Here is a 22,710-nt window from a genome sequence, read left to right as displayed (position 1 = left end):
AAGTATAGAGAATATTTGTCAGTCACAGTTTTGTACCTTGCAAATTTAATAAAGAACAGCCCTTAAGATAGAATTGCTTACCCTGCCAAGACTGACAAAAGCTAGCTAATGTAGAAATGTCAACAGCAGTCCACATCATAACAGAGGAGCTCCACATTCAATGCAGCTTCAGAATCCTATCTTTGAACACACAGATATATGGCTGTGGCTACGAACTAAAGACCTGGCCTGTGTGATAAAGACTAAATCATATATTTCAAGGTTGCTTGAAATATAAAATCGGCATCTTTTATTCATGAAAGAGGAAACTCTTATAGCATCCTTTGTCATGCTTATATCTGGAGAAACACGTGGTATAACTATGGACATACATGGACGTACTTCATACTTGGACAGCCTTTGATGTTGCCTTGTCAGTGTTTCCTAGAGTTGGGAATTCCCTTGGGGAGAATGAACAACAGCTCGGCTTATTTAGCATTAAAGATTTGGTTTTACACAGTGCTGTTGTTTTTGTATATATTGACACGATTCATCTAAATTTTGTATGTGAATCCTACAAAATCACTGAAACTAGGGTTGACTACCCTATGGGATGAATTCCCCTACAGGTTCACAAAGTCCTGGTATCTGCAACCTGTGCTAGGGGTAGGGATATGTTCCCAAGGCTGCTGGGCATCAGTAAAACTTGTGTCCTATCAGAAGTCAACTCCATAGTAAAGTTGGGGAACAGGGGACCAGTAATTAAGGTGGACAAAGTGGATAGCAGATATTCATCTAGAACAGGAGCTGTGTGCTAGTTGGCAAGAGCAACATCAGCTCTACTGAGGAGAAGTAGTTCTCAAGCAATTGTATGTGAATTGAGAGTTACAGTTCAGAAGCTGCTAACCCTTTCCCCCATTATGGCCATCTGAGAGAGAGAGGGTGGTACATGTAATGGTCTGCTGTCTGGGAGCAACTTGAAAAAGGACAACCAAGAAATGATCACACTAGAAATAGCCTACTAGGCTACTATCTAACTTCACATAGACGGGGGAATGTAATAAAAGTTGCAAAGAGCAAAACAATTTGCACCAATAAGGATAAAAATCCACATCTCGCAATGCAATATTGTTCCTTAAACTGTTATTACATTACGAATTTCAATTAAGAAGTGCTTGTAGGTGTCATAATCTTTTGGAGCAAACATAACGACTTTTTTACGTTTTATTACATTGACTGCGCATTAGCGCAAACTATAACATTTGCAAACGGTCTTCCACTGTCGGAAGTGGTCGCTAAACAGTTTACGGGTTCGCAAAAGCTATATTAAATTCGCGCAAAGCAAAATTTGTTTGCGCAAAGGCATTTTCTCATTGCGAATATTTTTTCCATTACCGACTTTTATTACATTCCCCTGCTTGTCTCTGTAAACTGGTGTAAACTGGTAGTATCTTCTGGATTACAGAACAATGTATAAACTCTGTTCAGATAACGCTCAAAAATCTCAACTTATTTATTTCATTTCATTGATGCCATTTCTTCATTTTCATATTTAAGCAATTTAACTCTTACTTACCAAGACTGAACTTATTATTGACTGATACCACCATACTCCATATATGTATGTGTGTATATATATATATATATATATATATATACACACACAGTCCCAAAGGTGCACACCATTTACAGGATCGAGTACCTGGGTGCCCGAGCCAGCAGGGTAAATGTGTAGGTGAAGAATGGTGGCACTCACAGGATCGAAACGTCGAGTTAAATAAAAAGTTTTTCTTTATTTCACCTGAAAATCCTGTGAGTGCCGCCATTCTTCACATATATATATATATATATATATATATATATATATATATATAATTTGACAAAAAATAAAAACACATAACTTATACATTTTATTAACTGACATACCATCACTAGTAGTTGTCATTGCTTCTGTTTTAAAGTGTCAAAATCACTCCCTAATGTACATGTTCCACCTAATCTAAAAGATGGCCATACACGGGCAGATTTATTTTGCCTCTTCAGGCCATTTATACTGATTCATCTGCCTGTGTATGGGGGCCTTTGACTGGTCCAACCAACCAATATCTGTCCAAAAAACAGCCAGATATTGATTGGGCAGGCTTGCCTTTTCCCTGTATTTCATTCATTTACATACCTATATTGACAGTAGATCTTGAGATCCCTATATGATAGGATATCATACAAGTCATGCAAGCAGTTAGTGGGTTGTTAATACAGGTTGTGGGCTAGTGGGTAAAACTGTGGGTTGTGTGTCTGCTGGTTGAGTGCTGGTCTACCTGATTAGACCTGTGTAGAACCTTTCTTTTATCTCTAGAGCAGTGATCCCCCACCAGTAGCTCACAAGCAACATGTTGCTGACCAAGTTCTTGGATGTTGCTCTATGTGGTCTCAAAGCAGGTGCTTATTTTTGAATTCCAGACTTCAAAATAACTTTAGTTGCATAAAAAGCAGGTGTATGCCAAAGAAAGCTTTTTGTAAGCTGCCCGTCCACATAGGGGCTACCAAATAGCTAATCACATCCCTTATTTGGCATCTCCCAGGAACAAGTTTCATGCTTGTGTTGCTCCCCAATGTTTGGAATGTGACTCATATGAATATATTCCAAATGCCTAAAAACTAAAGAGCCTAAGGGCAACTTGTTTCTAAACAATAATATTCTCTAAAAATATATGGAGAATGGCACTGAACATTGCAATATTTTATTTTGAACATATTTTCAGTATTGCTCTATTATATACAGTATCACTGAAAAATGTTACAGTGAGATAATGTAAATGTAAACTAGCAATTGATCACACACTTGATCAATAATATCATAAAAGAGATAGGGTTTGCAGATGCCAAAGATGGAAACACAAGGGAGCGGGACTTTTAAAGCAGGTCAGACACACATTGTGGTTTTTGTTCTCAAAGCCAAGAGCAAACATTAGTGCTCTCTGAAAGCAGGTTTTATGGATTTTACATGACTTATCGTATTGCCTTTTTGGCAAAATGCCATGTATTATTAGAAGGAATTCATGGGTGAAAATGCGAAACTTGTGCTGATGTGTGGTAAGCATGATTTAGCGAAAAGTTAAAACCCAGTTTCAAAAAACAAATAATATTTTTTATATGCAGGTATTAGGATGGGCATAAAGGGATGACTGCTTTTCACAGTGAAACTTTTTCTGATGGTGCCTACTATCAGTAGCAAAGTAAGAGCAGTCACTGGGGGTGGCCTGACACATAAAGCAGAGACCAAATGAATTTATTGTCATGGTCTTGGTTGTTAGAGCTTGAAGAAAAAGATGTGAGTCAAAGGAACCACAAAGTGTGAAGTTTGTCATAAGCTGATCCAGGGACTAGTCTGATTGCCATGTTGGGAGGTAAATTGGAGAAGCTTTAGATGTTTTTTTTGTTCTGAATCAACTAGCAGTTAGGCAGGTGTCATATAGACATAAGAGATTGAATTTGATGAACGTAATTTTTCAACCTAAGTGAATATGTTACTATGATACAGAGTTTAAACAATCATTTGAATAATTAAAAACTGGAAGAAATTCTGATGGAAAAATGTAAATGGTAATGCAAGGGGAGGAGAATAGTAAATTGTTGACAGAGGATATCACAATAAGACAATAATATGAGGTGAGATTACAAATGTATGGGCAGTTTGAAGGATAAAGGTGGTAATTATAATCTTATTCCTAAAGTTATCTGAAACCCATGTAGTATGTATTGTTTATTAGTTTTACAATGGAATAAATTATTGATGTAAATTTTAAGGTGCTACCTGGCCATAGGTAGGCCACTGAAATATTTCACAAGGAAGTCAAGTTACTCTTACTCTTTGTATTAAACACACAAAGAGATACCTTTAAACAGTTGCATTGATTACATTCAGTGGTGTAAGTAGATATTACTGGGCCCCACAGCAAATTGTTTTTCAGGCCCCCAAAATGTCTAGAGTTTTACCGGTTATACCAATATTTATTGAAATTGTATATGAATTAGAGCCTCATTGGGGCCCTGTAGCTACTGGGTCTGCTTCCTCTATAGTTACAACCAATAATACATTGTAAAAAGGGCTAATTGCAACCTATTGAAAAAATGGTAAAATTAAGTTGATGTCATTATGAATACTAAAAGGTTATCATAGACTTTTCAGGTGTAAGCACAATCCTTTAATTTAATAATGTTTCCATGGCCACTCCATATTGCCTGTGTTTGCTATAGTCTGTGCACATCTACTGGCATTTATATTGCAAAACTGGTGACCTGTAACTATATGTGTCTAGCTCCTCTATCTCCAGCACACAGTATACTCCACACGGTAGTACTCTATCAGACCAAGTTTCCTAAGTGGACAGAGGAAATTATCTCCTGGTTCCAAATGAGGGTCTATGCAACTCACTAGTTATGAGCATGATACCATGCAGAGTTCCTGGCTCTTCCCAATAAATGTACAAAAATCCAAACAGATATACCTGAAGCCACACTGGAAATGCAGCATGTAGAGGTTGAAGCATATTAAGGTTTGCACACAGTGTAAGCAATATGGTTGAGGGGCAGGCACTCACATTACACTACAAATGTAAAAAGCTGGACTATATTATGGACACTTGCCAAACAAAGCTTTTCTTGTCATGTACAAAGCATTCAATCATTGGCCATTCCACAAAAGTCTCTATCTGGCAAGTTTCCATAATAAATTCAGACTTTTTACATGAGTCTATTTGTGGGGTTGTGTGAGTGCCTACCCATCAATATTGATATAGTATTCCCTCAAGCTGTATGTTTAGGACATGAGATCCCACAAGACTACTAACAAGTGATTACACATATTGCATTCTCCTAATATTTGTTCTGACCTTTTAAAATTCATCCTGGTACTTAAGTTATTTTTCTATACTGGTACTCTCTTCCCTTCACCCTCTATACTATGTATAGTAATACACACTATAATATAGTAAAAAAAACATTACCCCATTAAAAGGACCAGTAACAACACATGTATTTACATATAACATACTGTTACCTTTCACAGGTACAAACTGGGTCTGGCTTCAAAGGCTCAAATCTAGTTTATAAATAAGCTGCCGTGTGGCCACGGGGACAGCTTTTCACGTTACAGCCCGTGAAATGAACTGTAAAATGAAGTTCTGCAAGAATACAATTGCTTGTTTCTATAGTTTTGTAATTGAACTCATGTTCTGAATTAAAAATATCACAAGGTAAAATGTTGATTTTGTGTTGATTTTATGACACAAGCTATTAGAAAATGGATAATAATTTGTGTTACAAGCAGATTCTGTAAAAACAGCATCAACTTTCTGTATTTTCTATATTTTGTCTAGAAATGTTACAGCAGCCACACTGTGGGGCTAATATAAGCGGAATTGCACAAATGCAGTTAGTCATTGCAAACAAGTAAATCAAAATGCGCGTATTCAAGACATGTATGTTAGCAAATGTGTCACAGTCATATTTGACAGTACAGTAGCATTTAAAAAGTATTTTTTATTTGGTCATTTAATCATCTAAAATAGAAAAAAACTATTTTGGCAGTTGGATGCTGGACATTGAGGATTTATACATACTCAAGTCTACGCTATATTTTTTGGGGTTAATTCTCATGCCCTTATCAGGTATGGGATCTGTTATCCAGAAACCCATTATTCAGAATGTTCCGAATTGTGGAAAGGCAGACTCCCATAGACCCCATTTTATCCAAATTTTTATAAATGATTTCCTATTTCTCTGTAATAAAATAGTACCTTGTAATTGATCCTTCTTGGAAACTAAACCAGTCTATTGGGTTTATTCATGTTTATATGATTTTTTAGTAGACTTAAGATATGAAGATCCAAGTTATAAAAAGATCCGTTTTCCAGAAAACTCCATTCTGAATAACAGGTCCCATACCCGTAAAGGAAACAAATTCTGGTCCAGAGGAGACTGAACACTTACAACTATGCAATTTACTTGTATCTTACTTTCAGCTCTTGAGAATCCTGGCCAGACACTTCAGCTTTAAAAGAATGTTTTGCCTACACAGAGATGATCTCTATATTCTTTATACAGTATGTATATAGTCTCTTCAGTAATGTTACACATATGGTGTGCATACTTATTGTTAAAAGTGTTCTGAGTATTCCTATCTTATTTTAGAAAATCTGACAGTAGATAGTGGCACGACTATAGGCTGAATAGCCATCCACAGACTTCCACTAAATGCACCTTCATATCAAAAGCAGCACCCCACCCTTTGTTGTACAGTTATGGGATTTATTATCTGGAATGCTTGGGACCTGGAAAAGGGATCTTTGGATCATCATACCTAAAGTCTGTAAAAAACAGTTAAATAAATTCAATGGATTGTTTTGCCACCATTATGGATTCATGCATCTTTGTTACCAAAAAGTTGTTTTATTAGGAAAAAAAAGGAAATCATTTTTGAAAATTAGAATTACTCACTTAAAATGGAGTCTAAGGGAGATGATCTTCCTGTAATTCTGAGCTTTCTGGATAAGGGGTTTTCAGATAAGAGATCCCATACCTGTATGATATCACACTTTTCAGCTCCCCAGAAATATAAATATCTATTTTAATAAAAAATAGAATTTTTTCCTATGTACCTAATCACAAAATTGAAATTACAGGTATGAGACATGTTATCCAGAATGTTTGGGATTTTGTATTTTCTGAATAAGGGGGTATATCCATCATTTGGATCACCATACCCAAAGGGGCACATTTACTAAGGGTCGAAGTGAACTTTCGAAATTCAAAAACTCAAAAAAATGAAGTAATTTTTGGGTACTTCAACCATCGAATAGGCCAAAATTCGATTCAAATTGAAAAAACTTAGAATATTCGACCATTCGAAAATCAAAGTACTGTCTCTTTAAAAAAAGTTTGACTTCACCACCTGAAACCTGCCGAATTGCTATGTTAGCCTATGGGGACCTCCAAGAACCTATAGCCAGTATTTGGCTAAGTTTTTAGAAGTCAAAGTATTTTTTTTAAAAATCGTTCGAATCGATCAAACGATTTTTACTTCGAACGAAAACGGCCGTTTTCAATCGAAAAAATACTTTGATTATCGAAGTATGAAATTCGATGGTCGAATTTTAAAGTTTTTTATCTTCGAAATTCGATCCTTAGTAAATGTGCCCCTAAGTCTACTAAAAATCATTTAAATATGAATTAAACCCAATAGGGTGGTGTTGCCTCTAGTATGGATTAATTATATCTTAGTTAGGATCAAGTAGAAGGTACTGTTTTATTATTACAGAGAAAATGAAAATCATTTTTGTAAATTATTTGAGTAAAATGGAGTCTTTGGGAGATGACCTTCCTGTAATTCTGAGCTTTCTGGATAATGGCTTTCTGGCTAACAGATCCCATTCCTATATAAGGCACTTATCTTAATTTATAAGAACCCCAGAGACTAACAATTAACTAAGATTACCTATATTTAAGGGGGTCAGGTCCTATCTCTTTAGACCTCTGTCTCTTACCTACTATAGAATTATAAATATTTTATTCAGAATTACATAGTTCATTCTTTGATCTATGTGCATTAGATATTTTGAGCTGTAGATAACCCACTAAAATATTCAGGTTTAAGCATTGTTTATTATTTATCAAGTATAATTCGATACACAATGCCATAATCTATCTCTTTAGCATGTGTTTTGGGTTGGCTAATATACTCTTCTTCATTTGACTGCCCCCTGTGGCTAGTTTGACTGATTAAGATATGGTAAGCACTTACTAGAATAACAGATATGACTCAGTGGGTATTCAGTATCATGATAGCATCTTAGAAATGGGTTAAAACAGGAAGGTCATAAAATATATTATTATAATTATTTTATATGTCATTATATTTGCTTTCTTTGTTGTTGGTGCCTACTTAGAAGCTGTTACAGCGAACATTTAGCATTTATAAATTGGCGCATGTTTATTATTAACCTGTACCATAAACTGTTAAAGATTTGAAGGTGACATAACTCTAACAAATCCCCCATTCATTCTCAAATACAGAAATGGATCACTGAAACCAAAGATTTAAATTGTGCTTCTGATACTTATTATTATTTTGCCCCGGAAATATGACTGTAAATCATTCAGCAGTTCATTCTTTTAGACACAGATACCCTGAGAAAAGAAAGAAGTTCTTTTTTTCTAAAGGAATATTCTATTGTCCTGATTCTCGATGACAGAAGATAAAGAGTGAGGGATTGGCGCCAAAGCTCAAATGACAGCCAGAAGTTATTTTTGTACTTATCTGGATAATGCTCTGTAAGAGAGAGCAATTCTTTTTGGGCTTTCTACCAATTGCACGCATTTTCTATTAGAAGTCACATAGATAAACTGCTAATAGATTCAGATGGCAGTACCTAACTTATAAATTAAGCTGAATTTAACAGAACTGCTCATTCTTAAGACGTGCAATAATTTAGATGTGAATTAGCTTAGGGTTTTCAGTAGATGAGGGTCTTATTGCTTTCAGTCAAGATTCTCTCTTAACAGTTTGTGCTGCAGCCATAAAACAGTTGGTTCTGTTTGTATTTGTAACATTCTCTCTGCGTGTCACCTTCCAAATGTGCCCTATATTGTTTTTCTGTGTGCTTCTTAAGATTTGTCTCCCTGTGTGTGCTGTGGATTCAGATAACAGGCCTCTTCTTTCATCCAATTTTTTTTTTAATTTTACCTGATATCATTGCCATCAGTATTAACTATTTTATTGCTAGAATCATGGAAGACCATGATATTCCAGAATTTTCAAATCACACGTGCCCTTAAGGAGTAATTTGATGCATTAATACACCTTCAGTAGAGGCTAACACAATCCAAATAAGCATATAAACACACACTTGAACCCTGAATAATCTGCAACATGCAGCCACCTGTCCCTTATTGCCCCTGTTTCTCTGTCTAGGACATTATCCAGCCCAGTTGCAGGCTGGAGAGCCATCCGATTGGCTGGGCACCCCAGAGCATCCTTGGGAGGGGGGGAGTGCCTGACTTTGCAGCCAAATGTAAAGGGTTTCCGACAGAGCTTATAAGAGGAAACCCTGCTGCAGCAGTCAGATCTGTGGAGAGTGATACTGCTGATTGAAAGGAGTTTCCAGGAAGAAGGAAAAGGAATGCCAGTGTTTTGCTCTGCTAGAGAAAGTATTTGAGCATCAGTGAGAGACAGTTTCTAACTCCTGCCTGTGGATACTTTGGCTACTGTGTGTTTCCCCAGGACGAGGACAGGTCTTGCACGTGTACCTGCCATGTGGGAGTGGCTACTACTTCGAAAGGAAAGGTACCTTGGGCCAGTTAGTGCTACCTAGCGACATAAGAGCTTTTTGGGAAGGGACATTGAACTGACCGGATTTATTCTACATTTATACGCCCAATGTGGAGTGTGGGACTGGAACATTTAGAGACTATGCCAGGTGTTGATAGTCCACACAGGTTCCCCAGAGTAAAAGCTATATTGTGTGATTAAATTTACAGTTACTAAATACAGTTTACATAAAGTTTCATTGCAAACTGTGTGTGTTTTATTTTTCCTAGTGGAAATCCCCTGAGGTGTGCTCCTCAGTATTCCCTAGGTGGGGGCACTGTGCTGTAAACCCAGTTCCCAGTACTTTTCATACGCAAAAGGGACTCATTGGATTGCCAAGGGTTAATTGCTATTTAAAGAGACAGTAACCAAATTAGGGTTATATTCCCATGACTGCAAACTCTTACCTACTATAGAAATATAAATATCTAATTGAATAGATAGTTTATTAATTATCCTATGTGCATTAGATATTATGTGCTGTAGATAAACCCCCTCATACATTCAGGTTTAAGCATTGTTTATTATTATTTATTCAGTATAATTTCCATGATTGCAAACTTAAGCAGTTAAGTATTTAGACTAGTGTAAGTATGTACTCTTCCTTATCAAGGTTCCCTTTAGTCCCCATTTCCCAGGGACAGACTCTGTTTCATGACATTCGTCCCCATAGAAAACTGTTCCCAGGTTATTCACCACCCCACAGACATTGGGACATATTTACTAAGAAAAGACAAAACGCTGGTGTTTTTTCATAATTAATGTGGGATTATGTCTGAAGTTTAAACTGTTAAATATACACCTTTTAAACCATTTGAAGCTCATGCCACATTAGAGATTAGAGATAGATAGATAGATAGATAAATAGATAGATATTGTCTTTATTTTACTTTCTTGGACATTTTTCATAAAAAGTGACTATTTCCAGGATTTTCACCAACATCACTAATGACAACAGACATATGGCATTTATATAGCCGCTATATTTAAATTGACGTAAGCGCAAGCAAGTTAATGAAGTTTTCTAGGAAGGAAGTAATGCTAGTGAAAATTCACTAAGAAACATTCGCGCTGACAAATTATTTGCCAGCGTTCTTTTGGCGAGATGAAATTGCGCATTTTGATAAATACACATATTCGTCACAAAATAACGTCTGAAGTAGTTTTGCAAAGAATGGCAAAGTTTCCTGAAGCAAATATTCGTAGGTAAGTAAATATGCCCCTTTGTGTCTCCATGTAGTGTATTCTGTTGGAATTGGGGAAAACATACCATTTATAAAGTAGATTTTTCAACATTTCTGACTAGGTACAATATTGGGATGAAATGTTACCACATGAAGACTGGAAAATAAATTGAGAGCACAAAAGCAAATGACAAAAAAACTTGTGTCTATAATTTTGAGTGGATGTCATATACATGGAGAAATTGGGTGTGGCCTATACAATGTTTTTTTTTTTTGCTACACACCCACTTCTCTCTGGGTACTTCAAGACATTTCAGGATTTCCTTTAGCATACTTTTTGCAGAACTGCTTTTGCAGCAAGAAGCAATTCTGAATTAAATACTTCTTCCTTCATGAAGCATATTTAGGCCCTAACTGGCTTTGAGGCTGGGCTCTCCCTAGTAAGGACAGGCTTACAGTATCTATCTGTATATCACAAACTTTAATCACTGAAATGCAAATTCACTGCCCTCTATTCTAAAGAGACCTAGAAGGTAGAATGCTCAGATTGTATATGAAAAGTAAAACAAACCGTATATAGGGTAATCAATTTTAAATAACAGTTAAAGCCAAGTAAGATATTGTACAGGAAATGGTTTGTAAAAGCATGGTCTCAGAGAATGGCAGCTTGCTGGCCATTATTACCACACTTAAATTCATCCTTAAAGCTCCCCAGTGGCTCTCTCTTTGCTTTTATCTCTGCCCATTTGCTCACACTCTGCACGTCTGCCCAACCGATGATACTCAATCTCTTTTTGTAAAATGTTAATTTTCATCTTTTCCTTACGGTCAGCTGATACTGAACAGGATGGGCAACAACAATTACATTCTACAAAGTACAAAATAAGTAACGTAACACACAATAAAAAATCCTTCAGTTTCCATAAAAGGAAGTTTCATAACCAACATTCTTTAAAAGGGTAAAAACAACCCTATTGGGTTATCATTTACTTTATTGTTCTAACATTTTCAGCAAAATATACTGATGTGTTATTATGCCTATAAAGAGTTATTTATCTTCATATATTTATTTATTCATATTACCATATACTGTTTCTCCTCAGGACTACATTTTATTATCACTTTGCTAATAATGCAGTGACTTCTATTGGCTAAAATATGGATTTCTTATGATAGCTGCACTCCTCAAACATGTCAGTCCACTAGTTTTTACTTGTTAAAAAGTTATCTAGAATGCTTGGGACCTGGGGGTTTCTGGATAATGGATCTTTCTGTAATTTGGATCTTTATACCATAATTGTATTAGAAAATCATGTAAACATTATATCAACCCAACAGACTTTTTTTTAGGTTTTGCTTCTAATTAGAATTAATTATACCTTAGTTGGGATCAAGTACAAGTTACTGTTTTATTATTACAGAGAAAGAGGAAATCATTTTTAAAAAAGTGTATTATTTGGATAAAATGGAGTCTATGGTTTTTCCGGATAATGGATCCCATACAACATTGAGTATTCAAAATTCATAATTGACTGGTGAAATGTGTCTTTTTTGGTAAGGGAATACATACTGTATCTGATACCCCATTGTCTATTACTGAAATCTCACACTAGTTTTAAACATGCAGCTTGGATTGTATCTGAAAGACCCATACAAATACCTACAGTAAAAAAACACACACCCTTTCACAATAGATCAATATTGGTGCTTTCTTCAAGTGTTGCTTCTTCATAGCCCTAAGATGTATAGCCTGTAGCATTCTGTAAATATTACTGTTAAGGGAAAGCCTCAGGGGATGCTAGGAGTATTCATAAGCTGGGGGTTGGATATTCCTCTTTTACACCTTCAATGTCCAATCATATCCTATTTATTTCTTTTGGTTCTAGAGATCCAGACAGACAAAAGTTGGTGACACTGGGAGTCTAACTTTTAGGACAGCAAAATAAACCATAGACTCTAAACTTACCTCTGACAATGCTCTACCAACCTTTCCCAGCTGCCATCTGAATTATTATTGACTATCTTTCCTTCCCCAACATTCACCACATGAAAATTTTACTTGCAGTTTAACAAAATGACTTTTTCATGTACCACTGCTGCCAACTATCCCTTTTTTCTGGTTATCGACCAGTCTATTGCTTTTTGCAGACTCCTTCAGATTTTCTACTTGTGGCCATTTGCCTGCTGAACTTCATTTCTTAACACAGATACAACAAGGTAGTTAAGGGAATGTAGACCCATGTTTGGCTCCCCTACTGCACATTACAGTATCTTCTTCTGTGTGTCATGCCACAACCGCCCCCCCCAAAGCCTTCAGACCTAGTTATTGAGTAAAGGAACTTCAATAGCTAGACGACTACAGAATGGACATCCCTGATGATGTTTCTCATAGCAAACACTCAGATCTATGTTTTCGTTTTCTAACTTGTAGATGACTGTTCAAATCTAATTGCTGATTGGTTGTTATGGGCAACATCACCAGTGATGTTTGTCTCTAATGTTAATAAATATGCTCCTAAGTCATTATTGGGGTTAGAAGTAAACTGCTTAAAGGGGTGGTTCACCTTTAAGGTAACTTTTAGTATGTTATAGAATGCCCAATTCTAAGCAACTTTTCAATTAGTCTTCATTATTTATTTTTTATAGGTTTATAATACACAAAAGTCATGAATATCTTTAGTAAATTTGAGAAAATTATATCCTTATAAATGGTGAGTTCTGATGTCATCAGTTATAAACAGTAAGTTCTGATGTCATTTCTGTCACATGACTTACTGAGGCCTTGTTTATATGGTCATGAAACTCCTCGGTAACTTATAATATCCTTATATTTTACAAGAGGAGGTACTTTATTCACTATATCATTATTTCCCTTTTTCTTGACTCTTTGCAGCTTTCAAATAGGCATCACTGACCCCTTTTAAAAAGCAAGTGCTCTGTAAGGCTATGCATTTATCATTATTGCTAATTTTTATTACTCATCTTTCTATTCAGATATCTCCTAATTATATTCCAGTGATGCATGGTTGCTAGGGTAATTTAGACCCTAGCAACCAGATTGCTTAAAATTAGGGATGGGCGAATTTGACCTGTTTCGCCAAAAATTTGCAGCTGGCGAAATGTCGCTGACGTCCATTGAAGTTTATGGGCGACAAAATTTTTTGATGCACAGCAAAAGAAATTTTGACGGCGGCGAATTTTTTTTTTGATGCAGACCGCTATACAAGTCTATGGGCGTCCATTTTGTGATGAAACAATGCGAAAAAATTCACCCATCCCTACTTAAATTGCAAATTGAAGAACTGCTGAACAAAAAGCTAAATAACTCAAAAACCACAAATGATAAAAATTAAAAACCAATTGCAAATTTTCTTGGAATATCACTGTATGCATCACACTAAAAGCTATCTCAAAGGTGTACAACCCCTTTAAGGTTGTCAAATTGAACACTTATTTGATAGACATTAATTTTTTAATTAGTACATTTCGTAAAAGTATCACTTTACTAGTTATAAACCTAAACATTGTAGATTATTTTAGGGAATTTAACAATTACCATTTTGGGTAGATAAAGGAATAATTACCCCTGTTTACCCAGAATACCAAAAACTTTGTTTACCTTTCTGTGCATCAACACTGTATGGGAAATGTGATTTTCAGCCTTGTAGTATAAGAATGCTATAGTATAAATGCTATATCCAAATTATATAACACATATAAAAGGAACACAAGCACAAAGAAGCTTAAGTAACCATTACCAGCTACATGTTATTATAAAGGTCCCAAATAGACAGAAGGAGATTTAATCACCACAAGTACTCCTGTTAATAAAGCAAGAAACATCTTCAACAACTGTTGGAAGAATATTGTTTAGTCTTTCTTTAAGATCTCAAGTTATTTTATTTTCATATTATGCTCATTGTAAATTAGCTTACAGAATATTAGCCTTTAATTATAAGCAGAGACCTGAATGTCCTTGAAAGCACTGTCAAAAATGGATGTAAAGCAACAATTTAAATTAAACAAATGTGTTAGCAATGCACTCAGAGGGTTACAGGAAAAAAACCTCTTTTTTATGCTATTCCAAAATGAGTGAGGATTGCCAATAATAGATAAATTAGTGATCTAAACGTTGTGTGGAAAACTCCTTGCCAACACATTGCTGAGACGCACAAGAAAGATGTGAAATTACTTTAATGAAATGCCTCATTACTTTTTGTACGGGGAGCAGGAAGTTTCTCATATAACAATCGTTTTCATTTTCAGATTTTTCTTGGCCTATGATACAGTGCAAATGAAACCACTTTAGGATATTTTACATGAAGTTATTAGAAATAAAGGCATGCAATGAATGTCCTATATATGAATATTTTTCATCTTTAAAGATGGGTTTCCATCTAAAAGCCACAATGCAGATCTGTAGAGAAGATGCAAGAGCCGAGTGGAGCGAGAATTTACAATCTAAAAGGGGAAGGGAATGAGACAAGGTGAGGGAGTGGGCAAGATCAGAAATAAGCAGGTTAGAGATGTAGCACATGGTATGCATTTGGTAGCTCAATAAGTGTATTTTAAGAGATCTTTTGAAAGCAGAAAGGTTGGGAAAAAGTCAGACTGTGGGAGAGAATTTCAGAGGTGGGGTAAAGTCTTGTAAAGTCTTGAATGAGAGCGTGTGAGGAGGAAATGAGATAAGACTTGAGGAGCAGTTCAATATTGGGGTGTAGTAAGCAGTTGGGTCAATATTATTATTCTTAAGTATATTGGGAGATATTTAATAATACGGTTTTAGAATTTAGTAATGAGTATGACTTTATGAGGGACAGATTTTGCCAAGAAGTTGTACAATTGTGTTGCAGTGCATCTCATCCAGCAATTACATACGTTTGTTTTGTAAGGTCTGCCAGAACTTAGAAATAGTTTTTCACGCTCCATCCTGTAATTATTATATTTGAAGAAACACAGAGTTTTGCTTTAGAACTGCATAGCTAAGTAGACATTGTAAGCAAAGTTTGTTTGCTCATACCACAACACTACGCAGAACTTTATAATCCATATAGGTTATGCTATTGCTTTGCTATCTTTGCATAGAAATGTAGACAATCTGGTGATGCAGGCTGCTTATAACCTTAATGGGCAAAGCTATGTGATTCTTTTCAGACAATGACCTATAGCCAGAATAACAGACTAATCAATCGTGACAGTGGTAGTCTGAATGAGATTGACCCAGAAAGTTATTGTCCTACAGGTATATTACAAACCTTAGATATAGTTTTCTGACTAGACTGGAGCAGAGGTGCTTAAGGCAACGATGATCCATTTTAACTGTATACAATATAAGATGTCCATACAATGTTTTCAATAATAAATAATCTGTAGGATTCAAGTGTGTCCTATTGAGATTAGTCATTACCCCCATTTAGCAGCAAATTGGAGAAAGCGTAAAAATATTTTTGCACTGGGATCAAACCAGCATTCCCACCTCATACCCTTAAACCTGTTAACATGCCTCAGGATATGCAATAGCCTGAAATGTTGTAGCTTCAGCTCTTTGCCCAGTTTTGCCATATAGGCATTGTACCTACAAAATGGGGTGTTGAGTTGTCTGTTATATATTCATAGGGATCTTCTCAGTTATAGTGGATATATACAGTATTTATAGAGACATTTGGGCAAATTCACTAAAGGACAAATTTTAGCCTGCGAAGGCTTCGGCACACTTTCCGCCACTTTGCCAGCCATTAATTAGCTACCACTATGCTACTTTACTAAAATTCAAAGTTGTGTCTCGGCAGCTGAACGCTGGCGAAGTTTTACTAGTGTAAAATCATCAGTGAGAGCATTTTATAGCAAACTTTTGCTAATGTTCGTTTCTGCATAGCCAAACTTTGTTAGTACACATAAGCCTAGGTCAATTTGAATAGGGCGAGTTCATATATGTCATATATATGTCTTTATTAGAGATTTTGGTGCAAATGCTTGAAGTGGCTACTTATTATTAAAAATGTCGAAGGAACAAAATAGATCTAGATGTAATGCCCTAGACATGAGCCCACCCTAAAACAAATGTGGCATAACCCTCAAATGGTTAAAAAAATGTTAAAACAAAATCTTTTAACAGTTGCAACTTTTAAAGACAATCACAGCCAGAGTTTTATTTTTTTATTATGACTTTCCAGCATACAGGATATGATGTCACTGACATAAGATTGAGAAGGATTCCCCCTTTAGTAAATCTGCTCCAATGAACTGAAGCAAAACCTATGGATCAGATAGGACTCAGCAGCATTGGGAATATATTTTGACTAATGGACTGGAAACGTTCTAGAAGCAGATATTCTGTATCACAGGTTGTCCTATATGTTTTGCAAAATATCAGTGATGCAGATACTTAAGGCTTTCAGTATTTAGGATTTATAATCCTCATCTCTAAGCAGGTATAAATGTTTTGTAAATAGCTTCAGGATATAAATCGGTTTAAAATGGTATTTCACTAAGCAAGTGACCCCCTATAGTTTGATAGAACCTTGTTAAATTGAATGTATTGGATTATATTAAGAGTATATACGATCAAATTAGAAAATTAGACTCTCTGAAAATGTAATTTACCTTTTTCAAATTAGTTCCTAAACCTTACTGAGAAATTCTTTCTCACTAATAAAAGTACTGTATCACAAGAAATAGCAGAACAGCTGTTTTGGCATTACTTATTTCTGCCAGAGATACAATGCACATCTATCTGCGGATTACAAAAACAAAATGTTTTAGGAATGTTCCAGGACTAATTTCTAGCTGGCACAATAAGAATGATCAAATACAAAATCCTTCTGGGAAAAGAATTAGGACTCTTAGATTGTGGATGTCCTTAAAGGGAAACTATTGCAAAAATGAATATCAGCTACCTCATACCGAAATAAGAAACTTTCTAAATATAATCAGTTAAAAATTCTGTACCATTTTTAAATATTTAAATTACTCTACACTACCCCCCTCTCAGCATCTGTCTCTCTTCATTTTCTGTTTTTGGAGTCAGGAACCTGATTTTGTTTTTCTGAGATTTGGAGCACAGAGACTTGTGGCAGTTGGTAAGGACAGAGCTGAGCTGCATCTTCTGATACTTCTCTTCATGGAGTGATGGATTTTTGATCCGGCATTCTGAGCAGAGGGCACCAACCTCAGGGACGTAAGTGCTGGTAAATGAGCACTAAGGGGCGCACTCTTGTACCTGTACCCCCAGGTAATATCCAACTCATTAATATCCTTCCCAAGGCCCAAACTGCACTGCATACTGAAATTGAAGATTAACCAGGGGTCTATAAAGAGGCAACATTATGTTTTCAGCCCTCATGTCAATGTTCCAGAGAGTTCTTTGTTAACTTTAGCAGATAGAATTTACCAATGTTAAAAGCACTAATAATGTAGTATTAAGGAGAAATTAATAGGGTTCATTATGGCTCATACTTAGAACATTTGCACTTGATGCACTGGAAAGTGAAGGAGCTCTGCACCTTGCATCAGATTAAAAAAAACAGAAGAAGATGCACATGGGAACTACTTCAGTCCACGGAGCTCCTGAGCAATGCAAGCTATGTATCTGGATACACTTCAGTCTTACCCCTTTTTGTACCGTGACATGGCCAAATACTCAGTGGATACTTTCCACAGCACCTCTCCCTGTCTCCATCCTCTGGTGAGTTTGAGTGTTTGTGGGATGCTTATGAGACTTGATCCACAAGGGAATGTGATGCTATTGTTGTGTTAAATAAATTATCAGCAAATGCAAAGACAGTACATGCAAAGACAATGCCAACTTTGAGATGATTCAAGAATCACAAATACATTAAAAATTTGTGGAATGAGGACAGAGTGGAGATACTATACTAACTCTGGTCTATCAAATGCTTTAGCAACATTTTAGTAAACCTAGACTGAAATGTCTACTTTTCTACTCAACTCATAAAATGCAATAAAAGTGGATAGGGGTAGGAACCATTGCACATAAAACCGTGCTCACAGATGTGATTTGAAATATATTTCAATATATATATATATATATATTATATATATATACTGTATATATATATATATATATATATATATATATATATATATATATATATATATATACTGTATATATATATTGAAACTGCAATACGCTTGGTGCTGATTTTTGATTTATATACATATATGCAAAGTATATATATATATATATATATATACATATACCGAGATACCGTACTCGCATATTGTAAGCAAAATCAGAAGAGATTTATAAGAGCAGATACTGATGTTTCCGCTGGACGCCCAGCCTTTTTCGAAGTTTTTCAACATGCTAATGCTGCACCCAGGCATACTCATGACTATATTTATAAAATTACTTAACATCCCCTCTAAAAGCTTTCCTATCAAATATGAACTAACAGACCGCTATATTTACTTAATGAAAACAGGATCCTTTTTGATTGATAGTGCCACAAAAGCTTGTAATTCTCTCTGTACAATGGCAAATATTACAAAATCATGGAAGATTGGCCTCCCAGGCTACTAAGATACCTTCATCTTCCATTTTAGTAAAAATGGAGTCAATTCAGAAGCATAACCAACTATGAACAACTACAGGAAAAGGAATGGTGAGAAAATGAGGCTTGTGGGTTGGGCAAAAGTGTAAAGACTTTTGAAGAATGATGCTACAATGTGCTGAAGAATATTCTTCTACTAGCACCCCAGCACCACCAAGCAGAAGACTTTTGGTTGTCATCTGGATACACTAAAGGAATGTGAAATGATATGACGTGTCCTTGGTGCATTTTCTCATTGCACAGGCTTGTTCAGATGTTTTTACATTGCCATTCATAATATGCTTTCTACTCTATAGAATGGTTTCACAGTAAGTGAACACTCCAGACTGGTTTACATTCTCTTTAAAGAAATCCTGCTGACGTGAGATGTATCTATTGTCACATTGTACAAATGCAGTTATAATATATTATTATTTCCTTTCTGTAGAAAGGAGCTGATACTGTTATTATAGGATCACTAAATGAAAATGTATTTTTGAAATAATAATAGACCTTGCTGGGGCTTAACAAGCAGCCCACACAAGGACACCACTTATCACTGTTTCAACTCTTTTCCTATTGATTTATTACAAATTATTAGAAAAGGGATAATAAGGTTCCCATTACTATTATTCAAGAGCAGTTTATTAAAAAAAAAACTAAGAGAGGTCGGCCACTACTCAAAGAGAAATCAAACAGAATCAGCCCTGTTTTGGCCAAACAGCTTTTTCTATAATGCTAGTTTGCCAGGCACCAATATGATAACTATTACTGTATGTTCATGTGTGATTTTAATTGATGATCCCCGGAGGGAATTAAATACATTATTTTGTGTGCTCACTAGAATAATTAATCTTTACTTTTCAGAGATGTGCTAGTCAATGACACCCTTTAGGTGTGTAAAACAAAGGAATGCTGATTAAAAATTCTTACTCACAGTAATAATATGTTTAGTGACTCCGTTTAATGACCATAGGTTACAGGAAACACGCTGTTAAAATACATTTTCTTCTATATTACTGAGAATTTTGCAATATTTAGTAATATAAACCCAACATTTAAAAAACAATAGCTAAACAAAAGTATTTTCTACTGAAAGCAGTACCTGTCTGGTCATTTATATTTTTTACACTCTTTGTTCTGATTCTTCAGAATCAGAAGGAAAATCAACTTCTGGAGGAAAATCAACTTCTACCACTTTGTTTCAAGAGTCAGAACCAGACGCAGTACTTATATACTGCTTTTAGCTGCATTTATAGTTTCAAACAACTGTAAAGCCACTGAAAATTTCTAATGAATGTTTATTGGAAAAGTCGCTGAGAATGATATTTTCTTTCATGGTGCAAAAAGCAGTTTATGGGTGGCGATCCCACTTAAGGTAATCCAAATTGCATGTGCTATTTTTCTTCCATCGCACATTCTTTCGCACACATGTACAGCAAGATCAAAGAGAAACTTTCAAAGAAGGCTTGAACAGAAACTACTTAAAACATATACAATTTGCATATGGTTCTGTATTCAGCAAAGTACATTCTGTGTCTTGAGCCATTAGTAAAATTTGACCATTGTTCACTGAACAGGTAGGGTGGTTGCCTTACATGAATGCTGAGCTCATTTCTTATCAAGAGAAATCTCCTTTACAGTTACAAAAAATATATCAAGACCTGCTGCAGTATATTTGGATGATGAATCTTTGTTTTTACATATGAAATTTAACTAAAAAAAAACCAAAACTACCCCTGTGCTGCATAGGGTCATAGCTGTCAGTTACGAAATGTCATCAGTTGGACACAGTCAGTTTCGAGGATGTACATAAAGGCTTCTAATACAGTGATCAGCAGTCAGGAAGAACCCCAAGGACACAGGTGCATCTTAATCAAATCTACTTTAATCTACTCTGTCACAAAGCTTAAATGCTAGATCAGAATTTTAAAAAGAGGCACCCAGTGCAGGCAATTCTTTCTTCTGGAATCTCACTGTGTCTGACAGAGATATCTTACTTACACCATTGTGCTGTGTTGGACACAATCCAACTAAAGTTATTGTATCTTCGGGTTTATCTTAACATTACTTGTATGTCATGCAAAAAGCCTTCTCCATTTTCCAAGCCATAGCTCACTATAAGTGTGTATATTACATGGTAACATAGTGATTTAGTTTAAAGTTAACGGATTTATAAAGTGAAAACCGGGACACCTATATGGCGCATGAAGCACAAATTTGTTTTTGGACTATGTCTGCTTTTTTAACCACTCCCTCTTGACTAAACTCAACAGCCATGATGAATGAGAATATAGAAAAACATGTTAGCATGGTATACTTTGCTGCTGTCAAGGCAAAAGGAACTCCCTTACAGCAGAATTATGGGATGGGAGAGGCAAAAAAGGAGATATTCTTAAGCCAATAATTAATGGCAGAGGTTGTATATGGGGGCCCTGAAGCAGAGACTGATGGAAACTGTAAGTTATCCTGGGAAAGATATTCACCTTTCCAGGCTAACCTACAAACGTTTCCAAACAGGACACAGTGGGGGTCATTTATCAACACTGGGCAAATTTGGACAGTTACTCATGGCAACCATTGCATTCATTGTTCTACCTGCAGCTGCCTGAAAAAAAGCCAAGCACTGATTGGTTGTTATGGGTTACTGCACATGGGAAAATTTGCCCAGTGTTGACAAATGAACCCCATAAACATGGGCCTAACAAGTACACACTCTCTTTTTTCTCCTGCTCATGGTAAAGGCAGCACATCCCTATGACAGGCCTCCAAAGAACTTCCAGTCCCTCATTCTATGGTATTGTGCTCCATGTTAAAGCATACAGAGATTCAGTTATTCAGTTCACTGATGAAGAGACACCCATGGTTTCATTTATCATTAGATGCTCCTTAGGCAATAGTTTCTATTTTATATAACCATAGGGAGCTGAGCACAATATTCCCCATGTGCAACACAAGTTGAATAAATGGGGTTTGGGCTGGATATACTTTCACCTATTGTTTAAGAAACACCCATAAACCGGGCAAACAGAGAAACTGAAGCTACTCCATGTTTCTAACTTCCTGGTTCTTGCAGGGTAGATAATGAGATTAGTAATCTCATTATCTACCATGCAAGAACCAGGAAGTTAGAAACATGGAGTAGCTTCAGTTTCTACATGGAGTAGAAATATGGAGTAACTTCAGAATTCTATTATGCAGGGTGTTTATCCATAACAGTAATCTCAGATTACTGCATAATAGAATTCTCCTAATCTGTAAAACAACAGTCACACAATATCTTCTACATCCTCTATTAGGGTATTTACTCCTTTTCTTAGATTTTGGTGATGAGGAGGTATTCAAACATCTTTAGAAATATCTGAGTATACCAGCACCTTGTGTTGCATTTATGCTTCAGCTTTAAAAGTATTCTGACAGAAAACCCATGAACCAAAGGATGTATTACGAAGAAATAAATGATACTGGAAACAAAAGGGTTACTAGCAAAAACTTAACTGCTGACATTACCCACAATAACCCCCACATAATTAAAATACAAGAATTTCCATCATTAGGAACATGAATAGATATATTAGCATTTATATAAAGTTTCATGTGCTTGTATAAAAATCTCATATTGTAAAAC

The sequence above is a fragment of the Xenopus laevis genome, chromosome 4L (genome assembly GCF_017654675.1).
Source record: "Xenopus laevis strain J_2021 chromosome 4L, Xenopus_laevis_v10.1, whole genome shotgun sequence".
NCBI classification, from domain to species: Eukaryota; Metazoa; Chordata; class Amphibia; order Anura; family Pipidae; genus Xenopus; species Xenopus laevis.
The sequence above is the reverse complement of the archived record's forward strand: the minus strand, read 5'-3'. Positions refer to the sequence as shown.